The sequence below is a fragment of the Mauremys reevesii genome, linkage group 11 (assembly GCF_016161935.1).
Source record: "Mauremys reevesii isolate NIE-2019 linkage group 11, ASM1616193v1, whole genome shotgun sequence".
NCBI lineage: Eukaryota > Metazoa > Chordata > Testudines > Geoemydidae > Mauremys > Mauremys reevesii.
In genome coordinates, this window is record NC_052633.1 from 49,885,719 (window position 1) to 49,910,794 (window position 25,076).

General features: G+C 41.3%; 1 long non-coding RNA gene across 1 annotated transcript in view; it reads left to right on the forward strand.

Moving 5' to 3' along the window:
• LOC120375212 overlaps positions 1-24,687 on the forward strand; it is a 40,482-nt gene extending 15,795 nt beyond the window's left edge. The window contains exons 2-3 of the long non-coding RNA XR_005586515.1: positions 17,362-17,413; positions 24,584-24,687. This is a non-coding gene — a long non-coding RNA (uncharacterized LOC120375212). The remainder of the gene's footprint in view (positions 1-17,361; positions 17,414-24,583) is intronic.
• Positions 24,688-25,076: the final 389 nt, after the last annotated feature.

Consider the following 25,076-nt stretch of genomic DNA (forward strand, 5'->3'; position numbering starts at 1 on the left):
CAGAGGAATCTTGCCATAGGCCTTGAAACAAGAGGGACTGCAAGGCAAAGAGAAAGGTCCCCAGTGAGCTGTAGCCTAGGGTGGACTGAGAAACTGTTTTGTTGTTTTTCCTTATGTTTGGGAAATAAAACTGTCTGAGATGAAATGCTGGATGTGACAGTGGGTCCTTCATGGGCTGGGAACAAGCCAGCACTTTACAGCCCTGAATACTGACTAACTGCTTGGGACAAAAGGGTTGTCAATATTTTGCAGCCATATAATGCTTCATTTCTACAATACCTTATACAACTTAATACAAGAAGCAGTAGGTTGGTATGTGAATTATTACTCCAAAATGAATAGCTGTATTTTACAAATAAAGCGTTCAGCATTCTCTCTCTCAGACAAAGCGTCCTGTGGAATCTCAAATACTTGAGTAAGGACTGCAGCCGGGGGTCTAGCTCTGTAACATACTACTGCAGGAGGAATCTCAAGTACATGGGACAGGGCAGGCCAGGAGAATGAAGAAGTGTGGCCAGGGCAGACCAACACCCCTGCTCTGCAGTGGCCATGTAACAGACCTAGTAGTTCAGCTCCCCTAGCCAGGGCCGGCACACAACATTTTGGCACCTGAGGCAGGGAGCTCAAATGATGCCCCCAGGCTCCTTCACATGGGCCAAAACTTTGAAAGGTCTCAATTCTGCCTTCTTCCTGTTCTTCTACTCCTCATGATACTGCTCTGCTACCTACCCCAATAAAGGAGAACTAACAACTTAAAACGCCTTGTTCAAAAATTGTAAGTAACACTTAACTTTCAAACGCCTGAACAGCAAATGTAACTTTTCTTGCCTGCATAGTAAACACTGGCATTTTTATCTGTTTGAATAATCAAAGTGGTACTTTCCATGCCTTCTTGGTTGCAAAGATTTGAACTGCTTCCTGCTGAAGGTCCACAGTCTGGGCCAGCTCATGCTCTATTGAGATGGTTGCAAGGCTGACCGGCCTTTCCTGTGTCATTGTGGAGCATAGATGTGTTTTTATTAACTTCAGCTTGGAGAAGCTGCGTTCTCCACTGGCAACTGTTACAGGAAGTGTTAGAAATATGCGCAGAGCAGCAAAAGCATTTGGAAAGAGGGTGGTCACCTTATTGGTGCACATATATTCCAGAACAGCCTTTGGAGTTGATCCTGCTGAAATGTATCTTGAAAAGGCTTTCAGTTCATCACCTAAATCACTCGCATCAATATCGTGCATGTGATTCTGTGGCAACACTGTATTTAGTGCCCTGAATTGCTGGTGTAGGTCTTCTTCAGGTATAGTGAGGAGTTTTGGAATATCATACAACATCCCAAATATATGGCTGTGTTCCTTAGCTGCATGAAACGTTCTTCAACTGACTGTATTGCACAATCTAGCACCTGACTAAAGAATTCAACTTTGAATTGTTGTTTGGGGTCTCTTAAGGGATTATCCCATGCCTCGTAATCAAAATGTCGTCTTCTTCGGTGACTCTTGTATTCTTGAATGTGTGGGGAAATAGCTTCAGTGTTAAGTTCCTCTGCCAACTTCTGTGCACTCTTCAGAATGTTTTGAAATCCCTCATCTGACCGGTAAGACTGTAGGTGTGACTTTGCTTTGTCCAGTTGTTCCATTGCTCCAGATATATCAAGGTCAACACCTTGGAGTCTCTCTTGCTTACAATATTTATTTCAAACAGTATGTCATGCCACAACACTAAGCCACACAGAAATTTGAAGTTCTGTATGTTTCTGGTGATTCCATTTCCCTCTGCCACTGTTCTCCCACAAACAGTTTCTGTCATAGCATTATCCTCCATAATGGCAACTATGGCATCATCTACCTTCCCAATTTGGTGTTTGATTGGCTTCATCGCCTCCACTTGACTTTCCCATCGTGTGGCGCTCAGTGGTTTCAGTGTGAGAGAGGATGTTCCCAAATAGTGCTTCAAAATTTGCCATCGACGAGTTGATGCAGAGAAAAATACATAGATGCCTTGAATTACATTAAAAAATTCAGCAGCCTCACTAGAAGCTGATGCTGCATCACTGACCACCAAGTTCAGTGAATTAGAACTGCATGGGACAAAAAAACTCGAGGGTTTAACTCGCGGATCTGTGTCTGCACTCCTGTCATACCAGCTCCTGTAGTATCATAAATGTCAATAAATTCTAGAAAATGCTCTCTGATAGTCACCATTGCAGGGACATTTTCACTAGGTTCTGTTGTTGTTACAAAACGCACCATTAAAGTCATTTGTTCTGTATGGCTGATGTCAGGTGTGCAGTCCAGAATCACAGAGTAATATCTTGCTGACTTCAGATCTGCCACAATCTTCTGTTTTACTTTTGTTGCCAGTAACTGTATGATCTCATTTTGAATTGTTTGTTTTTCCAAGGTAGTCACCACCACATTTCTTGGGTGGTGACTCTTCTTAGATGCTCCTGAAGTACAGCATCAAACTCAGCCATCAGCTCCCCAATTTTAAGGACATTTCCACTGTTTGGCACATCTAGCTGATCTGAAGTGCCACACAGTGCTAGATTTTGGGTAGCAAGCATTCTCACAATGGCAATGAGCCTTTTCAGAACATTTTGCGAGTAAAGAGACTCTGATGCAATCTTCTCTTGATGCTGATCATCTATGGTGGTCTTTAACCTTAGTCTCATCTCGAGCTCTTTCCACCTATGGAATGCTCTCTGGTGATTTGTTGCCTTCTCATGGCATGCCTGATTTCTAGTCAGATTTTTTCAGTCCTTTGTTCCTGTAGAATCCAATGTGGCTGGAACATTAGACTGGAAGAGTTTGCAACAAAAACAGTATGCAGCATTCTGGGTTTTTGAGTACATAAGCCATGGCCTCTCCACTTTGTCACCATTGGGGATTTCACTCCAGTAATATGTTGGATGGAAACTTCTATTTTCATTGTCTTTGGGGAACATGAAGCTTTTCACTTGCTGTGGCCCATGCAGTACAATGAAGTCCCTCAGGCTGCTGCTCAAGTGGGTCCACAGCCCTGGATCATCTAGACTTAAGGAACTAAACTCAGCAGCAGCTATTTCTTGCGCCTCCACCACACTCTTCTCTGATCTACACTTTTCTTCAGGAATGGGCATATTTACATCTATTTGAGATGGAGATATGGATGCTGGCAGTAGCTGCCAGGTCACCTGCACTCTGACTAACTGGAAGATCAGGCATCTCCTCACCACTCACATCCTCACTGGGGCCAGAAGGCTCACCGTGAACATTTATGTCTGTGTATCTGAGGAGAGCTCCTTCCTGCTTAGATAGAAAAGCTTCCTTTGCTTTCTTTCTTTTTCTGAATGCTGCCCCAGAGGGGCATTTTCTTCTTTCACTCATGACTGCTGCTCTGGGCCAGCTATAGTGGCTCTCAACACTCAATTGAAGGTGACAAATAAGCTGGCTGGTAGCAGGGCTTGAGTGAGGGAAGATATCAGCGTTTTAAAGGCCTAACTGGCTCCTACTACTTCAACTGACGGCCTGTTCTCCTCAAGTGGATTCAGGGAAGCAGCAGGAAACAGGAAGCTCCCTGAGAAGCTGGTGTTAATCAGTCCAGGCTCCTGGGAGTGCTAGAAAGGTACATAAGAGGCTCCTCCTCCTCTCTCTCCCTGCAGTTCCTGCTGCTTTCTGTTATTCCCTCTCACCTTTTCTCCTGCCTGCCTGTTATGTCTCTTGTGCCCTCCTTCCTCCAGCACAGCATTCCACCATCTCTGCATCTAGAGCAGAGAAAATACGTATGCACCAGCAGCAGACACAATTTTCTACACTCTGAGTCCTAGTGGTGCCCCCCGCCCCCAGTGTCTGGCACCTGAGGTGGTGCCTCAGTTCGCCTCATGGTAAGACGAGCCCTGCCCCTAGCCTGTACCTGAGGAGATTCCAGCCCTTCACCCTTGTGCCATAGCAGGAATGAAGCAGGCACCTTCTCACAAGCTGAGGATTGGGTGGGAGGAGGGGGATGTGCAGAAGAGGTGAAAAAGGTTAAAAAACAAAGTACATTCCTGCAAGCCAATAAAATGAGAGGACATTAATAATTTCCACTTCAAACTTCAACAGTTTTAACTAACTTTTGTTGAAATGTAGGGGTTTTATTTTCTCCATTTGTATATCCTATAGTTAGTACATTCCTCATATGGTGAACATTACCATGGTGCTACACTGGTGAGAATAGTGTGTTTCATGGGCACTGTAGCGCTGCCTTTGATTTAAAGCACTAGTAAGCTTTACTGTTACCCTATATTCACCAATAGGAGGGAGGCTCTGTTCCTGTTACCAGCACAGTGCTAATGATTTAGCATTGATGATCCTGGCAGCATGGCCTCAGTGTCTAATAATTCCCAGCAGGAAAAGTTAATTGAACAATCTCCTGGCCGAGGCAAGGTTTGGTTTTCCTTTCTTCAAAGTCTTCACTTGCTTGAGGTATTTTGGGCACATTCTGGGAATAACTAAAGGCAAAATTGCTCCCATTTCAAATAGACATTTCGTTTCTGTTTAAGAAGAACTTTAAATTAGGCTGCAAGATTATCAAGCTTAAGTAAAAGCAGGAGTTAGAAAGGGCATTTTTCCTAAAGCTTGATTAGGAAAGTCTTGGGTGCTCTGCAGAGTATTCAACCAGACTAAAATGATTACTCAAAGACAACCTCACTTCACTAAGAAGTAGAAAAGAACTGACAGTGAAAAAAATTATACATTAAAACTCACACAGATCTCATTAATATTGGCGTAACTTATTTATTACTGTTTTTGTTGTATCCTTTATTTCTCATTGGTTCACAGCAGATATTATCAATAATTCTACACAGCAACAGATTGGCACCCATATAAATGCTATTTAAGCAATGATCCAAAACTAGCACTATGCATATATATGTCTATAATGTTTGCCAACTGAGGTAATGATAATTTAGTGGTGTATTGTTCTTGTATATTATACTGTAGTAGATGGTTTCCATTAATAGTAACATTTGTTCTATGGGGGTTCACAGGCAATAATTCATTGGTTTTTCTTATGAATTTTCCAGCAGCAACTTTGATGACTATACTGAGGAAATGTATGTGTGAGAACTCATTGGACACATATTACAACCTTTTTAATACACAACCAGGGCAAATATGTTTACAAAATACAATCTGGGATGCCTAACAGCCTTGTCTTCTAGCCAAAGCATAATATGGGGACTCAAGAGTTGTGCAAGTACTTTCCCACCTCTGCAAGTGACTTACTTTGTGGTGTTAGGAAGTCAGTTAGGCCCCAATTTAAAAAAAATGCCCTCTACTTTGGGGTGCCAATGGTAGAGAGTCAGGAGCAGTGGAAGCTGGACATTGCTCAGCATTGCCAAAAATTAGGTCCCAATTACCTACATTTGGTCTCAAAATTTGATGTAAACAAAATTTGGCTTAGCACTACTCTATGCCTCAATTTTCCCCAGTACATAAATTGGAGATAATCCCTCTAAGTGATGTTGCAAGGCTTAATTAAATATAAATAAGGTTGGCAGAATTTGATTTCTATTAATTTTGATGGATATCAACGTTTATTTTTAAGCCTTCTTTTCTATTTTTATCCATTTAAATTTTCAGTTGTAGGAAATTATTAGGCGGGTCAGACAATTGTGATTACACTTGATGTTGTAATTCAAATATTTAAAGCTTTATAACTGTTAAAACACAAATTGTCAACATATACTAAGTAAATATATTTAAATCAGACTAATAAGTTCTCAAGTATTATCTTTCTTATGTTGCTTATCTGTAAATTTTAATTATCATTGATAGTAATATTTTTTCCTTGGCTTGTAGTGAATTCAACATTTTACCAATATTTAGTGATAGTCTAATTCTTACAAGCCTAAATATGACGTACATACGGTGCCCATCTATAAAAAGAAGAATAAGGACAACCCAGGGAATTACAGACCAGTCATCTTAACTTCAGTACTGGAAAGATAATGGAGCAAATAATGAAGCAATCTGTTTGCAAACACCTAGAAGATAATAAGGTGATAAGTAACAACATGGATTTGTCAAGAACAAATTGTGTCAAACCAACCTAATAGCTTTTTTTGACAGGATGGGGCAGGGGGAAGAGAAGCTGTAGATGTGGTATCTTGACTTTAGTAAGGCTTTTGATACTTTCTCTCATGAACTTCTCATAAACAAACTAGGGAAATACAACCTAGATGGGTGCATAACTGGTTGGAAAATCATTCCCAGAGAGTAGTTATCAATGGTTCACAGTCAAGCTGGAAGGGCGTATCAAGTGGGGTCCCGCAGGGATCAGTTCTGGGTCCGGTTCTGTTCAATATCTTCATCAATGATTTAGATAATGAGATAGAGAGTACACTTATAAATTTTGTGGACGATACCAAGCTGGGAGGGGTTGCAAGTTCTTTGGAGGATAGGATTAAAATTCAAAATGATCTGGACAAACTGGAAAAATGGTCTGAAGAAAATAGGATGAAATTCAATACGGACAAATGCAAAGTACTCCACTTAGGAAGGAACAATCAATCAGTTATGCACATACAAAATGGGAAATCACTGCCTAGGAAGGAGTACTTCAGAAAATCAGGATCATAAACTAAATATGAGCCAACAGTGTAACACTGTTTGAAAAAAAAAATCATTCTGGGATGTATTAACAGAAGTGTTGTAAGCAAGCCACAAGAAGTAATTCTTCTGGTCTACTCCATGCTGCTTAGGCCTCAACAGGGGTATTCTGTCCAGTTCTGGACACCACATTTCAGGAAAGATGTGAACAAATTGGAGAAATTCCAGAGAAGAGCAACAAAAGTGATTAAAGGTCTAGAAAACATGACCAATGAGGAAAGATTGAAAAAATTGGGTTAATTTAGTCTGGAGAAGAGAAGACTTGGAGGGGACATGATAACAGTTTTCAATAGGGAACCAGATGTCCTGATTTTATAGGAACTGTTTCGATATTTGGGGATTTGTCTTATATAGGTGCCAATTACCCTCCACCCCCTGCCCCAATTTTTCACACTTCCTTTCTGGTCACCCTAGTTTTCAAATACATAAAAGGAGGAAGGAGAGGGAGAAGAATTATTCTCCTTAACCTCTGAGGATAGAACACGAAGCAATGGGCTTAAATTGTAGAAAGGGCAGTTTAGGTTGGACATTAGGAAAAACTTCCTAACTGTCAGGGTGGTTAAGCACTGGAATAAATTGCCTAGAGAGGTTGTGGAATCTCCATCGCTGGAGATTTTTAAGAGCAGGTTAGACAAACCAGTCAGGGATGGTCTTGATAATACTTAGTTCTGCATTGTGTGCTGGGGACTGAACTAGATGATCTCTCGAGATCCCTTCCAGTCCTACAATTTTATGATTCTACTATAAGACCTTTGAGGCATAAGAGCCCCTAACCAAACAGCTAATTATCACAGGTTTGTGGTTTGTGTTTATTTTAGACATTGAGTCTGAATAAAAACAGAAAATCATGTGACAAGAATATGTAGGTATATTTATGTAAATAGCTCTGATTTATTCCTTGTCTGCTAGCAGACTTTTTGTTTTATCATGAAGTAAGTTACATCTTAGGTTAAAGCAATGTTTCAGATCTCTGTATCTGTAAGATTTCTGGATTTAGAAGAAGCAAATTGTTCACTTTTTTCCCAGAAAGAACAAACAATAGTGTAAAAATACAGCTCATAATTAACCTGTGAAACTTACATCCACTAAAATAATTGAAGGCAACAGTTTAGTAGGATTCAAAACATCATTAGACATTTGTATGGATAATGAAAATATCCAGTTACGTTACAGAGGATGAAAACATATTTTTAAATTTTAAGATGGGATAAAAGCCTCATGCTTTGAGTCATAAGCCAATCACTGATTGATAGGGAGTTGGCAGAAAATTTCTCCCATGGGCAGTTTAGTCCATGACTGTCCAGTGTTGGCTTTCATGCAATTTCTGATGAAGGTATAATGCACGCTCACACACACCAACACCCACACACCCTATTCTAACTCAATAGGTGGGTTAAGCCCTCTATTCTCCTTTTGCATGGATAATTGAATGCACTAAGTCTCTAAACACCCAACTCATTTTTAAAATCCTCCTCCTCCTGAGCAAAATAATATGTACATAGGCAGCTATTTTCTGTTTGCATTTACATCATTTCTGCATTTTCCCCTGCTGTGGTATATTTCATGCTCTGGTTCAAGTTAGGATATTTCAAGGCAAAGAAATAGTTTCGCATATATTTGATCACAAGTCCGGAGAAAACATTTGAAGTAGCTGTAGAGATATCATGTATGTAAAACAATATGTGCACTACAATGAAGCCCACTATGAAATTTAAGACAAAATAGCACCATAGTCTAGCACTGGGCTCTCAGTCCTTGTGGCGACTGTGACTACCTTTACTGACCACTTTCTCCCCCCTTCATTTCGGTGCAGAGAACTTTGAAAAAATGAGCCTTTTAGGCCAATGCAGAGATATCTGCCTGAATCAATAGCTTTAAGAGGTCTCATCTGCCCTGTTCATCTCAAATCAAAGCTCTGTCAACTCTGCAGTTAGAGTTTGGCATTCTCCACACCCACTCGAAACCATGCAATAGAAAACTTTTGCCAGGGAGTATGCTATTTTGTTGTAGCCAGTTGCCCAACCTTTTGTTTTCCATATCTGGTTCCTGCCAGCGTGTGTCCATAGGTCTCTTACTCTCCAGCTTTCCCCACAACACTTAGTTGACTTGTAGAGCATGTTCCTCACAGCTAAGTAATAGGGTAGTGATGACCATCCTGTCTTACCTTGTGTTTTCTCTTCCATCTGTCACTCATGGCCTGATTTTCCTCTCTCTGGACTCAGACAGAAACATGTACCAGAGTGCTTGTCAAAAGAGTTGTCACAGTAGCCAAAAGATTCTGGGGAATGCATATAGCCATTAAAAGGAAGGAGTACTGTGCCACGTGAAGACCAACTATCCATCTTCACAAAAGAAGCCTATTAATTTTTTCGAGCAAAAGCTTATAGATTTACAAAAAAGTCAGGAGACTGTTTCATTAAATGGCAATATTATAAACAAGATAGTTCTCCAAGAGTTATACTCTGAGTCTGTTGCATTCTGGGGGGCAATTCAGACCAGTGAGGGATTGTGCCACCACTTGCCTTGTAATCCTGAGCGCTTTAAATGCTCTAGTGCTGCAGCTCCCTGCCTGGGATGCTCAGAGTTAGCCAGAAGGATGTACTCTGTGGCCGTATGTTGTGCAACCCTGATTCAGTACTCGGACATCAGCAGTTTGCTTTCTGCAGCAATGCGGTCACTCCCTGGTTTCCACCATGTTTGATTACACACATCTGGCAAAATGACCCCAACACCCCCAAGTACAAATTTCCCCAAAACAATGTGCTCTGCAATGTCCAGCCCTTTCCTGGATCATTCAGAGGAATGATAAGGTTGGTTTGTGCCTCTAAAGAGACAAAATGCCCAGCTTATCACTGTAACTGGAGTTAACAATCACGTCAATTCAAAACACAGCAGATGGCTGATTTAGATTAAAAGAAAAACAAATTTATTAACACAAGTTGATGGGATTTTAAGTGACACCAAGTAGCAGGAATAAAGTTAGAAAGGGTTACAAACAAACGTAAAAGAAATACAATTATGTTGACTAAGACCTAACAAAACTACAGTCCTGGTTCAAGGTAAGAGTATTACCACACTTCCTTCAAGGAAGATGGCTGATCACCCTCTTAACAGCATCTCCCACAAAATCCTGTTCCTTTCTCAGGTGAAAGATAGAGGCAAAGAACTCCACATGTATTAATGGTCCAGGGAACATCTGAAATGGATTCTTCTGAAGGTTAAGCCCCAAAGTAAAGTTCATTCAAGCTGTGAGGAAGGAGACATGGAGTCTGCTGGTCAAGGAAATTCCTGCTGGTTTCTCCCCCCACTGGTGTTTGCTAGAATGCAAGCGGATCTGTTCCTGCCCTCTCCGATGCAGTGAATCAACTCTGATGACACCTGGCTGGAGGTGTCAGCTTGTCCTTTGTCTCGGAGAAACTGGTTTACTCACTCCCAACACTTGTCTGGTAGACACATTTTCACATTCCCTTGGATGTTTACCATACATACACCACTGAAGAATATTAATTATCAATAACTGGGGAAACAGATTGCACCCTATGCCTTGGCTGTGGTTAATATTATGTTGGGATCTGCAGGTCCTAGTCCAGTTAAAACAAAAAACAAAAAAAAAACAAGTTCCCTTCTCTGGTGATGTAGTCAGCCAGCAAATTCACATTATTGCTGCAGATGTTAAGCTATGGGCACTCACTCAATGGTGGCAGTTCGTCTTGCACACCGAAGTTCATTGGTTTTCATATGGCAACATTTGAGAATCAGTTGTTTTTAGCTCACAAAAGGGGTAAAGATTTTCCTACTGAACGTGGTTCTGTTCTTACTTCATTTATCAATATTGGCTTGTTCTGAATGCTTCTTTCCAGAAAACGTTATGAATATCCTCACTCTGACTTATAGGATTGACCAATTGCTGAATTTACACTACTGCAATTGTCTCACCACTTCACCAATGGTTGCTGTGGGTGGCAGCAGTGTACAGCGTAGTGACAGCTGAAGCTAGATGAATAATGCAAATGATATTTGATGAGCAGTCATTTAAGCGTTCAGACATTAGCCAAGATGGCTTTGGGGGAATCCTTGGGGAGCAGAGTTTTACCAACATGAGCTATGTACAGAAGGTTCCAAGAAAGTTTCTAGAGGCTCCTTATAATTATTGCCTAGATATCACAGTGATGGGTGCTCTAAGAACACCTGCATGGATGTATTTCCATGGGGGCATTCCCTATCCCATTGGCTTTCTGGCTAGTTTCTGATTAAATAGGGAGGGAATTTCTGGGGCAGTCTTGGTATGGAAGAAGTAGAAATTGAGAATGACTGATATAGGTGAGAAATTCTGCTTCCTTGCAGAATCCTTCCTAAAAAGAATTTAGCTAGCAGTATACGGACTACTAATGCTTGAAATCAGAAACTGAAAAGTGGGACATTCCCATTAGTCAGAGATCTAAGTGATGTGGAGTAGACAGTATAAGAAGGGTGGGTAGTCTACACAGAGCTGGGTGCATAATGTTTTTGTTTTACAGTGCAATAAAAAAATAATTCTGTGATTTAGCATTTCTTTAAACTATATTGATGGAGATGAAGTGTGTTTCACTGCTCTTCATGTTTCTTCTACTTCTTGTTACCATGCAACAAGCCCTGTTATACTATTACCAAAATACTGTTGCTCAGCTTACTTGTGTCCATAATGAGTATTTTATATTTGGTATAAATTGGTTATGATGGTCTTTAAACACATTGTGGTCTGAAGTTAAAGAAAAGAATGTAGAAATCTCTCTCACTTGCTTTTGTTAGGGCTGCTGTGGACATTTGAAGGTCACCGATATCGAGCGCCTTCATTTAATGTTACAACTATTCTCCAGTTTTCCCCACCCCTTTGTGCCATGCCTTGCCCTTTCTTCTAGCATACATAGCTTCCTTTGTGTCCTTTGTTAGTGCTGTTCTGTGTTGCCGACTCTTTAGAAGGCAGTGCAATCAATATCCTTCCTCAGGAGTTCAAACACTTAGGCCATGTCTACTCTACCACTTTTATCGGTATAACTTATGTTGCTCAGGGGTGTGTGAAAAAAACAAAACCCACACACACCTGAGCAATATAAGTTACTCCGATAGATGCGCAGGCGTGGGTAGTGCTATGTCAGCAAGAGAGCTTCTCCCCCTGACATAGCTACTGCCGCTCCTGGAGGTGGTTTTATTATGTCGATGGTAGAGCTCTCTCCCAGCAGCATAGAGCAGCTATGTGTTGCTGTAAACTCACTACTGTAGACATGGCCTTGCTTTACTTTTATGATATACTTAATCTTCAACGGGTCTGGAGTCACAGGCACTGACTTTCCAAAGCGCCGGGTGTTTCTTGACCCCTGGATCTGCTCCAGGTCCCTCCCCCACTCTACCCCTTCCTCCAAGGCCCGACCCCCACCCACCTCTTCCCACCCCCTTGCCTCTTCTCACCCACTTCCACCTCCTCCCTGAAGTTCCTCCCCACTTCTCTCCCAGCCTCCTGCACACCGCAAAACAACTAATCGCAGCGGGCGGGAGGTGCAGAGGTGGGGGGAGGTAGGCACTGATCCATGGGGCCCGCCGGTGGGAGAAGCTGATAGGGGGCTGCTGGTGGGTGCTCAGCACCCACCATTTTTTCCCTGTGGGTGCTCCAGCCCCAGACCCCCCATGGAGTCAGTGCCTAGGTCTGGAGTGGAGTACTGAAGTTTTTCCAGAGCATGTCTCACTGTGTCATCTAACTACAAAAAGATCAATAGGTCTGAGACCTACATACAGTTGCAAAATAGCTACTTGGGATACTCTGTCCAGAAATTACTTAAATGCCTGTGGGAAATGTGAATTTAGGAATAGGCAGAAAACTGTCACTCCTGAAAGTTTTTACCATGCTAACGTTTAAAGAAATTCAAATAGTTTTTGTAGCTCTTTGCACTCATTCTGGTCCCACTGGGCTGTCTTCAAGATCTAGACATGCAAAATATACCACGGCAATCACCAAGTCCACTGGTCTTGTTCAAACTGTTACCTTGTATTCCTCCACCCTCACCTAGGTTCCTGTGCAACCTTTTAGAGAATGGTTCATCTCAAAAATCTCATTTTTTATATCATCAGATAGAGGGAAAGGGGCAAAGAAGAGCAGAGATTAATCCATTTATTATCAAAGGGATCTAGCAAACTTCAAATCTTTTGGACCCTCTAACACTTCCCCTAATGAAATTACCTGAAAGAAAGCATTGGACTAGTGGTGGTCAGAACATTTTTGATAACATGTTCTTTTAAATCAAAATATGCATTTTTGTCAAAGTCAGAACATTTACTAGAAACACACTGATTTCAATGAAGTTTTCAATAGGAATGTTACTGAGGTTCAGAGTGGGCTCACTGAGATCCCCAAATCAAATATCCGACCTTTGCAATCAAAAAATGGCTAATTCAACACAAATCCATTTCCTGGAAATACTCAAAAGGTTTTGTTTTCATTCCAACATGGAACCAAAATTTAAGGTTTCAGAATTTAAGTTGCTGCAAAGCAGGATGAGCACTCACAAGCAAAAGTAAAAATGTAGTTCTGGCATGAGGATGTAGGCTGCTATGACAGAACCTTTGAGATGACACATAACCTGTAGCAGCTTGACACTATTTTCAACACTAATTTCTTTTTCCACTTCTTATCTTTGATATATTACTGCTTATTACATGTGCACTGAACAGTACTGTTCGTTTCTGTGGCAGCTTATGAATAGCCAAGTTGAAGAAGGATATAGATTCAAGAATGAAAGACTCTTTAAAGTATATAGGATGGAAGGAAATGTAGTCCAATGGTTATAGTATGGGACTGGGGAATCAGGATTCTACCACTGACTTGTTATGAGACACAGAGCAACTCACTTAACCTCTTTGCCTAAACTTCCCCAGTATTAAAATGGGAATAATACCTACCTCATAAAGGTAACTTGAAGATTAACTGACATTTTCAAAGCACATTGAGATGCTAGAATAAAAGGCACTGTACACAGTTAGTGCATGGTACAGTAATATTTGATGTTGCTCAGGTGACAGGAATGATTTATTTACTTTCCATACAAGGAAAAACAAACAGTAAGATTCATAACCTTAAGGAGTGGAATCTGCTCCCCCTCCTCTTTTTTTCCCCCTTCCCCATCCAAATGGAATATATTCTTTTCCCTAATCTTGGGGTATTACAAAGATCATCTGTGCAGTTCTGCACTATCATGTAACCTTTTCATAAATTCCATTCACTGCCATACCATACCACCATGTTAGTTCTGGGACATTCATCTTGAAAGACTGTTTGAAAGATGCATGACACATTGTCTGTAAGACTCATGTGTGATCTGCAGAGAGCAGAAGGGTGACAGGTTCGTATCATTGCTAGCCATCAAGCAGTAGATTTTATGACAATAGTAGATCAGGCACAATTTATATGCCCATTAGTTCATCCACAGTATTGAAATCAGATATTTTTGGGGGCGGGGGAGGGAATAAAAGTGTGTGTGTGTGTGCGCACACATCTCTCTCTCTCGCTCGCTCTCTCTCTCTTCAGAATTGGAACAGCTGCAGGAATTTAACTGATTTCCTCAGAGACACTGACACGCTCTCTCTCGCTTTTATTTTTAAATGGCTCTCTCTAAAAGCCAACTTTTTTCCTGCTGTGTCCCCAGAAATCAAGGCTCTGGTACCTGCTAAGATCACCACAAACTGAACTTGCTAAAACTATTTTTTTAAAAAATGGGAGCAACTGTAATTATACATCTCTCATTATAATGGCTCCTCAGTCCATCTCCACTGTTATGCTCCTCCTTTTTTGCTTTCCCATTCTATAAGAACAAAGGGGAAACTCAATGACATTTAAAGCCTGTACATTTAAAACAAATAAAAGGAAATACTTCTCTCATAACATGAATGGTGTGTGGAATTTATTGCCACAAGCGGTTGTGGATTTTTAGAGAGGGCTAGGTAATTATGGCCAATAATAAAACATGTAGTTGTGCAAGCTAAAATAGAATTAATCATATCTCATGCTTCAGGATAACAGTTTATTGCCCCAAGGGTCAAAAATTATTTTTTTTCCTGTCCGCAGCATTGCATAACTGCCCTGTTTCCCCTTTCTATGAAGCATCAATTAATGGCTACTGCTAGAGGCAGGATATCTGCATTTAAAGGACCAATGCTCTGATGTAGTATGGCACATGTACTGATCCTTCCTTGACCCAAAAGGAGAAGTTATGGAAGGAATATTCAGTGACTGGATAAGGATGGTAAACAGACATATGTGAAACTTTATAACAAACTTTAATCTTTTTCTCTCTGAATTCATGTACAAAAACCTTAAGGCTTCAAAGGGTTTCTATATTAATTTTATATTAAAAAGTATAAAAAAAATAAAATGAATACAAACTATAAAACCCTAAAAGTAGTTTTAATTCCCTAAAAGTAAATTTGAAAGGAACTCCTTTTAGGGCTAGATTATGTCTCCTAAATCCTGAGATATTGTGGGTGGGGTGAGAAGAGTGTGTGTGGCCAGCCTCAGTAGCTGTGGCAATCCCAGGTATTTTGGCTGGGGATGCCAGGGTGTGACCACACTGAGAATGCCACACTCAGGGCAGACTTCAAGAAATAGGGCAGACCATCCCCAAATATGGTGTTTATTCTATAATTAGATTCACCAAGACAGCTTCTGCAGTACTACTCTGGTTAACCAGAAGCCAAACAGTCCCCTGGAGGCATTCCAGCCCTTGGCTCCCATCCAGACAACCAAAATCTAATATAGTGAGCGGTTACTGAAAACCCATTTCACCATATGTGAGATTCTTACTGATCCCGAAGGATCAGACACTTACCCCCAGATCAATATGAATCTCAGATCTTACCCAAATATCACGCTATCAGCCATTACTAAACTAACTGAAGTTTTATTCAATTAAAAAAAAAAAGGAGGCATAAATGGTTAATAGACTGTATACATACAAATGATCGCAAAGTCCTTATATCAGGGTTGTAGAAGTGATGGAATAGACTACTGGCTTGTAAAGTCTCTCTGGTAATTTCCAAAAGATCGGAAGGTCCTCAGTCCATAGTTCAAGATGCTCCTTTTTGCAGGAGCAGCGCCAGGGTTTCTGGCACCCTAGGCAGAATTCGGGGGGCGGCATTTTGTGTGCTCCCCACGGAGGGCGCGGGAGCTTCCGGTTCCACTCCCATCGTGACGCCGAAGAAGGACCCTCCACCGAAATGCCACAGGCGACAGCGGCAGTCATTGAGCTGCTCAGTTGCCTGCCACTGTTTTCCGTGGCACGTCGGCAGAAGGTCCTTCTTCGGCAGCACAACAGGAGCGGAACCGGAAGCTCCCGTGCGCCTCGTGGGGAGCGCACAAAATGCCGCCCCCCGAATCCTGGCGCCCTAGGCGACCGCCTAGGGTCACCTAATGGAAGCGCCGGCCCTGCCTTTTTGTTGTAAATCCACCATCCCCAGAATTAGAGCAAGAAAGATGCAAAATTGAGTTCTCTCAGAGGTCTTTTATATCCTTTGCCATGTGCCTGAAAATTTACTGTCCCATACAAAGCCTACAGCCTCGGTGTATGGAAAATTACTAGCCCAAGATGGCGTCTAGGGTCACATGAGCATATCACATGTCCTTACATGGTTTGCTGAACAACTGGGGGTGGCCATTGGCTCCTTGCTCTCTGAGGCATCCTCAAGAAGAGCTATCTGGGTGGGATGAGTTTCTTCAATGGCCCACTGTGACAGTGGAGTATCCTTGATGGGCCATGAATACATAGATCACAACTATCTGGAAGGTGTCACCCAGGAATACGAACACAGGTTTAAGATACAAGTACATAGCCAATATTCATAACTTCAGATACAAAGATGATACATGCATATAAACAGGATAATAATACTCATCAAATCCTAACGTTTCCAGTGACACCTTCCGTGATACACAATATCCATAAATCTTATACAAAGTGGAACAGTGGTAACAACAGTGATATAAATGGTCACCTGTTTTATACACAGCATCACACAACGGCAGCAGAATGTGATACTAGGCAGGTTGGAGAGGGAACATGTTTAGGAATGGCCGTTACACTTTTTCTTTAGAGGTACAGCATGTTCCCCACCACACACACACACACACACACCCTTGCTGGCCTTTCTGTTTCAAAGATGAGCGGTACGGGATTACAATGTGGTTAAAGTTAGAGAAGTGTGCACCTTCTTACTCAAGAGTTTCACCCCTGCATTTACCCCCCACCCCCACACACACCCTTAGTATTTCCATTTGTTCTAGTTACAAATAATAGGCCAGTTCCTCACCTGGTATAAATTGCCATAGCTACATTCACTCCAGTGATGCTATGCTAATTGGCACCCTTAGAGCTAGCCCAGTGTTTTCACTTAAAAAAAAATCTAAGCCAATACATCTATGGGACACTGTACATTCAGGGGGTCTGGAACAATTTTTATAGTGGGGGTGCTGAGAACTATTGAACCAAACTGTAAACCCTGTATATAATGGAAACCACTTCAAGACGGGGTGTGGCAGCACACCCAGCACCCATGTGTATATTGCACAGAAACATTTGGTAGTTAGTCTATCAACATCATTGTGCTCGTCTTCCCTCTGCTACCCCTTCCATCTCTTGTTATGACTATTTTTGTTGAATTTTGACTCAATTTATATTGTAAACTTTTCACAATGCTTATTCTCTGTTCGTCCAGCACCTAGTACCATAGGCATTGACTCCAGGGCTGGAGCACCCACAGAAAAAAAGTGAGTAGATGCTTAGCACCCACCGGCAGCCCAGCTCCCCTCCCACCCACCTCTCCCCGGTTGCCCCACGGATCAACTCCCCCCCTCTCCCCTCCCAGGGCCTCCTGCTGCAATCAGCTGTTTCGTGGCATGCAGAAAGCACTGGGGGAGGGAGAAGGGGAGGAACAAGGATGGGCATGCTCAGGGGAGGGGTGGAATTGGGCAGGAAGATGTGGGGCAGGGATAGGGCTTTTGGGGAATGGGTCAGGTGGGGGCAGGGCAGGGGGCAGAGTGGGAGGTTGAGCACCCCCGGGACCCAGAGGAAGCTGGCGGCCTGTGCCTAGTACAGAGGGGGCCCATATCTCATTCCCATAGTACCCAGTAGCTCCAAATAATTGTTACTGATACACCAAGCTAGAGTTAACTATTGTCATCATCATTGCAAAAATCTCTAATAAAAACTTCGACCTAAAATTTCAAATCCTGGGATGAGATTGAATGGCTAATAGGAAGGAAACAGTCTTTACTTGCATGCATACCAAATCCACTGGAAGTCAATGGAAAGACTCCAGATGAGTTAAATGGGCTTCAGATCAGGCCCAAAACAAACTTGATCAGAAACCCACTGCTACACAAAACATAGAACCTTCAGCTAAATGCCCCCCCCACACACACACACACACATATATACTGAAAAGTAGAACAGCATGAGCTTTCTTGTGTGTTAGGAAGCCAGGCATTCATTAAAAGATCTTCCTTCTGGACTTGTTAAACTTGGCTGATTGGGAGCTCTTGGGATTTATTTTCATCCATGCTGTGCTCTGATTGTAAGCACAGTTCTTCCTCCTTTGTTTTTATTTCATGCAGGTTTAAAAGGAGTTAATTGATATGGCCATCTTCTTCCCAGGTAGAAGATCTGTAAACTAAGACACAATCATACAAAAGTGGAGGTTTAAGAGGCTACACAGTCCAAACAGACCGACCACTCATGTGGGCTTGAAGTCTTGGATTCTAGTTCCATCTCTACCCAGCCTTCTTTAGACCCTAGGCATATCTTTTAGATTAGAAAGATATCAGGGCATGTCTGACACAAATAGGGCTATTTCCTGCAATGTCCTTAAAAACCCTTAATGGATTAGGTTTAGGTATCTTTGGAGTCTGTTGTATGGAATGAAAGGTTATATATTATTCTGGGATTGGACATAATCTCTTTAAGGGGGAACATGTGGCCAATCCTTGGGAAATGTTGTGAGCATCAAATGACTTTTAAGCAATGTGCCAGACGAGAAGGAACTTTTGGGATAGACAAAATTAAAACGGTTTCTGAGGAAATACCTGGTGGGAGGTGAATGCAACTTCTTACTTCCAGGCCCAGCCTTTTGAAGCTACACTCTGCGGAATGTACCCGTTGTCTGCTGATTACCTGTTCCCAGAATCTGAAGATTAAAGGCCCAAGATGTATAAAGGAGACACTGACTCTTTCATGATGTTCTTGTTCTGAACTGAGGCCATTATGAGCTTGTAATCACAGAAAATCCCCTTTGTGGGGTTTGAAGGACTCACCACTGACCAAGCCCTTGTTGGAGTCGGGGTCATTTCTGGTAAGCTTATGACCATCTGTGTAGGTTCTTTTATTGTTTTCTCTAATACTTTTTACTTTAAGGATAAATGTGCTTGTTTAGAAAGCTGTGTAGTAACTTATAACTGCTGGCAATTAAGCTGTTCACAGCCTTCAAAAAGAAAGAACAAAGCACATGCTCTGACTGGTTCAGGAACTCTGGTTGCTGGGGTCTGACAGTGTAGGCAGGGAACTGTGCAGTCTGGAAAACCCCGGTCAGGAAGGAAAGAAATGCAGGTCTTTGCTCAAGAAGGGTGATGGCTGAGGAGCCAAAAGCCTAAAAGTGGGCATCCTTGGTGGACCACAGAGTGGGAAAATAGGGGTGCAGCTGCCCAGAACTGTGACAGTCTAGATTACAGTTGCTGCAGTGTCATCATAGTCAATGGAGTTTCTGTTGATGTAGCTAATCCATTTCTCTTAGAGGCAGTATTGAGGTCAACTGAAGAGTTCTTCCATTGATGTAGCCGCATCTACACTGGGGGTTAGGTCAATCTAACTATGGCACTCAGGGCACAAAATTTATCACATCCCTGAGCGACGTAGCTAGGTCAATCTAATTTTTAAGTGCAGACTAGACCTCAGTCTGTTCTAATGGTATACCAGTGTGTTCTCAACCAGCAATCCGGGGCCCACTGGGGGGCCACAAACAGGTTTCAGGGGGTCCACCAAAATAAACCAGAGTGGGGCCAGCATTAGACTTACTGGGACCCAGGGCAGAAAGCCGAAGACCGAGCCCCACCGCCTGGGGCTGAAGCCGAAGCCTGAGCAACATAGCTTTGTGAGGCCCCGGGCAATTGTCCTGCTTGCTATCTGTTAATGCTGGTCCTAGCTTTTAATCTACTGGATATGCAGAAAAAAGTTGTTGTGGCAGAGGTGGGCTGTGGATTTTTTATAGCATGATGGGGAGGCCTCAGAAAGAAAAAGGTTGATAGCAGATAGTGAAATAAATCAGCAACAGAAAAGGTCCAAAGTAGTAGTTCGCTGCAAATTAAACAGCACAGATAACAGAAAATTTGAATTCAAAGTTTGTCCCTCCCCGATTGTGGTTACTTTGTAAACAGAAGTCCATGTCAAATCTTGTCCTATTTTAATCTATATTTAATTATCAGGCTTTAAATTACTGCTAATGAGAAAAATTCACACAGCACTTGGTAACTAAGGAGCTCATGATATGTTCCAATGGGTCTTTCCCATTACCTCTGTGGTTTAAAAAAAAAAAAAATTAACATGCACATGTGACCTCCCAAAATAGACCAAATCCTCATGTGCTGAAATCATCCCATCCATAGAGAATAATGCCACTCACAATACATGAAAGCTGCTGTTAATTGTTAACAATTGCCGGCTGTATGGACGCTTTTATCCCTTTTGTGTACCTGACTGTCTCAACCAAAAAGCTGTCTGGGACTGCTGAGATTCCACTGAGAATGTCCATAAAAACAATCCTATCACCTGCAAATACATTAATGCCTTAGCCCTTCCATCTAAGCTATCAAAGATCTACATCTCACTGTGGACAATCAAGACAGATTGGTCAGGATGTAACTTTCAATAGGGGGATTAGCAGTTTGCTCACTCCAATCATTTCATTGTAAAGGAGAAAGTCTGACTTTTACAGACTGCAAGAGGCTAAAGGGCTGTATTGTCAGTGTGTTTTCCAATTTAACTCTTGACTTGTTTTCAAGAATGTCCCTTTCCTTCGCCTGCTGCAATGCGATACTGAATTGTGACCTCCTTAAAGAACAATGAAGAAAAATATGGGCCCCACATTCTGAATGTGGAGCTCAGGAGTCACAACCCTGGCAGGCGATAGAAGAGGGAAGACTGGGCAGAGAGAGTTTTAAGCCTTCTTTGTTTATCCCAGATTCTGAGCCTGCCTCATCATCCTCCATTAGTGAAAGTAATGCTTGGGACTGCTCTTGCTCTGGTTTTGAACAGCCTCCCATCAGCAGCCACCCTACCGGAATAGTCAGAGCAGAGAGCTCCACCTCTTTTCCCAGGACTGCTCTCTCCAGGCCATATCTGACACACCCAACAGAGGTGGTGAGATGATGGCTGCATAGGATATTACCCACTATCTGGAGAAGAATTCCTTCCTGGGATGGATCTAGTCACTTTCCAGCCTCATTACATAACAGGAGCATCATAAAAGGGTCCAGAACACAGCCTAGAATCAGGTCTGTAACTTATCTAGAGAAAATAGATAAGGGCCAGATTCTGATACAGTACATTACACCAGTGCAAATCTCATAACTCCACTAAAATCAATGGCGTTGCACTGGATCTGCACAGGTATTAGTGATCAGAATTTAATCTAGGAAGAATTAATTAAAAATAATACTATATTACATAAGAGCAGTAGTAACTGAACTAGAAACACCTCCTCAATTACAACTGATAAAAGACAATTGGTGCCTTTTTATGGAGAAGCATTTCTAGAATTAGAAGTTTTTTCATGTCCAAGACCTGAATATGAATAATTTCCCTTTAACTATTGGTGATGCCATTTGGAAAACTGGTTAATGAATTTGTACTGCAGTCTTTATTCTGGCTTGGGTGAGATCATTTAATATCAGTCAAAACCAGCAGGTACTATGAAGGAGACAGGTTTGAAATGCAAATTCAAGAGGCATATAAAATTATCTCCTTTCAAATTGATACACAGAATATACTATGATGTACTACAATCATTAGCCTGACTAGTGCACAGATGTATACTTAGGGCCATATCTTCTCCACTACTTTTAGACCCTGAAGAATGAAAGGCATGGAAATACTGGTAAAAAAAAAGCACAGTAAGCCTATAAGAAAAGAAAAGAATCCTAAGTAGCACCATACCTTCAAGTTATGGAAGCACTGTATAGCTGAGGCTAAGACAAGCAGCTTGGGGCTGGGAACAGAGTATGTAGGGACACAACCAGAGGAAAGCCATTCTCTGGGACATCATTCTCTGGCAAATTCTTCAGGTAACATCCACATTAATTAATGCTGTCAATTGCCTTGCGTATTCCCACTCTGTGCTTTCAAGCCCTCTACCCCAGAGAAGAAAGGAGCTGTACTACTATTGCCACTGTGACAGTTTTCACTAGATCTTGGGTATTTATGAGTATAGGTCAACTATAGATAGGGACAAAGATTCACCCTCTGTTAGTATCTGCCTACTCATGAAAGTCGTGATCAGATATTTAGAATAATTATATACATGTAGTCAAGTACATCCATTTCTAACAGAAACGGTCATATCCCTATTACCTCAATTTAACTATCATTGTTTAAATAGGATCTTGAGGCCTGCCACAGAATCATAGAAATGTAGGACTAGAAATGTAGAAGGGATCTTGATAGGTCATCTAGTCCAGTCTCCTGCTCTGAGGCAGGACTAAATATTATGAAGACCATAACAGACAGCTGTTTGTCTCATCTGCTCTTAAAAACCTCCAATGACAGAGATTCCACAACCTCCCTAGGAAATTTGCTCCAATGCTTAAATACTCTTACAGTTAAGAAGTTTGCCCCAATGTCTAACCTAAATCTCCATTGCTGCAACTTAAGCCCATTGCTTCTTGTCCTGTCCTCAATGGATAATGAGAATAATTTACTACCCTCATCTTTATAACATTATTTTACATACTTGAAGACTGTTACGGTGTCCCCATTCTGTCTTCTCTTCTCCAGACTAAACAAACCCAATTTTTTCAATCTTTTCTCATAGGCCATTTAGTCATTTTTGTTGCTCCCCTATGGACTTTCTCCAATTTGTCCACATATTTCCAGAAATGTGATGCCCAGAACTGGACACAATACTCCAGTTGAGGCCCTAGCTGAGTGGAAGAATTACTTTTTGTGTCTTGCTTACAACTATCCTGCTAATACATTCCAGAATGATGTTTGCTTTTTGCACATTACATTGTTGACTCATATTTAGTCTGTGATCTGTTATAACCCACAGATCCTTTTCTGCAGTACTATCTCTTAGGCAGTCATTTCCCATTTTGTATTCGTGCAATTGATTATTCCTTCCTAAGTGCACTACTTTGCATTTGTCCTTACTGAATTTCATTCTATTTAATTCAGACCATTTCTCCAATTTGCCAAGATCGGTTTGAATTCAAATTCCGTCCTCCAAAGCACTTACGACCCCCCTCAGCTTGGTATCATCTGCAAACTCTATAAGTGTACTCTTTCAGCCATTATCCAAATCATTTATGAAGATATTGAATAGAACCGAATCCCTGAGAGATTCTTGTGGGAGCCCACTTGATATGCCCTTTCAGCTTGTCTGTGAATCATTGATACTGATTCTGAGTACGGTTTTCCAACCATTTGTGCACCCATTTTATAGAAGAATTGTCTAGGCCGGGGTTGGCAACCTACGGCACGCAAGCTGATTTTTAGTGACACTTTATTTCCAGCTTTCCAGTATCCAGAAGGCTATTACCCTGTCAAAGAAGGATATTAGATTAGTTTGACATGGTTTGTTCTTGACAAATCCATACTGGCTGTTACTTATCACGTTATTACCTTCTAGGAGCTTACAAATTGATTCTTTAATGTTTGCTCCAAAACATTTTCCATTTTGTTCACTGATGCTAACAGTTTTCATGCTGGAAAAAATTGACTTCTGGTGTTCTGCAGTATCAACCTGAGTAACAAAATCAGTTTTGTACAATTAATATTTGTATTGTAAGAGATGCTAGAAGTTCCTTGCTTGAAAAGTTTAACAGATAAATTTAATATCAAGATGGAGCACATGGACATGAACAATGGGAGGGAAATGGAGCATGATTGCAACAAAACTGTAGTTACATAGGCCCAGATCCACAAAGGTATTTAGGCTCCTAATTTCAATTGAAATCAATGGAAGTTAGGAGCCTAAATACCTTTATGGATAGGAGTGATATGCTAGCTATGTACACAGATTGATGGTTAAGAATCATATGTTAAATTAAGAATAGATTATTATTTGTATTTACTGGTTATTTTATTATGATGTATTGGAGACAGCACATCTAAAGTTCCATAGCAGCTGCCATTTTCTTAATGAAAATGTGTATGTGTTGCTACATTACAAAGATTTATATTCACTTTAATTGGATTTAAGTCTTCATTTAAATAATGCTCTTAGTTTACCTAGTAGGATGAGATCCCTACCGTAGACATCTGAATGACTATGGATTACATAATTGACATGCTGACTAGTCACAGCATTTTATCTCCAGCCAAAAGGACATGATATACTGCTTACTTCTTGACTACCAACATTGACATACAGGGACTGGGAATACATAAAACCACTATTCCTCATGATGAGCAATTTGACTTCTGTCAAACCAAGAATAACCTCATTGTTTCTGGAACAGGAAAACGGCATCTATTCTGCTGCCATACGTAACTTCTTGGATGGTGGTGGGTATGTGTGTGTATATATTATATATATAAAATCAGTACACAAGAAATAAATGAGTACAGGTGCTTCTAAACTTTGAGAAAATCCATTTTGCCTAGTTTCAAACTCATTCAGAATGGACTTACAAAGCCTGACAAAGCTGTTATTGGATTCATATTCTGTTTAGGAAACAAGGAAGCAGACTGCTGTCAGAGAAAATAACCCCAATGGAAGAGTGAAGAATAGAGGAGGAACTGAGCCGTACAAAAGATGCAATATTGGTGTCAAGAGAAGAGAAAAAAAGCTAATAAAAGCCAAAGACAGTATATGTTTCAATACTATAAGTACTGTTGGGCACCCCTAAAATCATCTTAGCTTTTTGGGAGGCCCTCCCATTATACCTAAATCATGGCACAGATTCTCCTTGAACTAGAGGAAAAGGGTAACACGTTGACCTTAAGTTAGATTACACTTGGATGAGGCAGGGGAAAACTGAGTTACAATTACAGGATTGGGGAGGAGGGAATCTAAGATATTAATTTTACATATTCAAAAAATAATCATAGTTTGTTCTTGTATGGCACTTCTATCTGTAGATCTCAAATCACTTTAAAAAGGAAGCATGTATCATTATCTCTGTTTTACAATAGGAAAACTGAGGCACAGGCAGGTGAAATGAC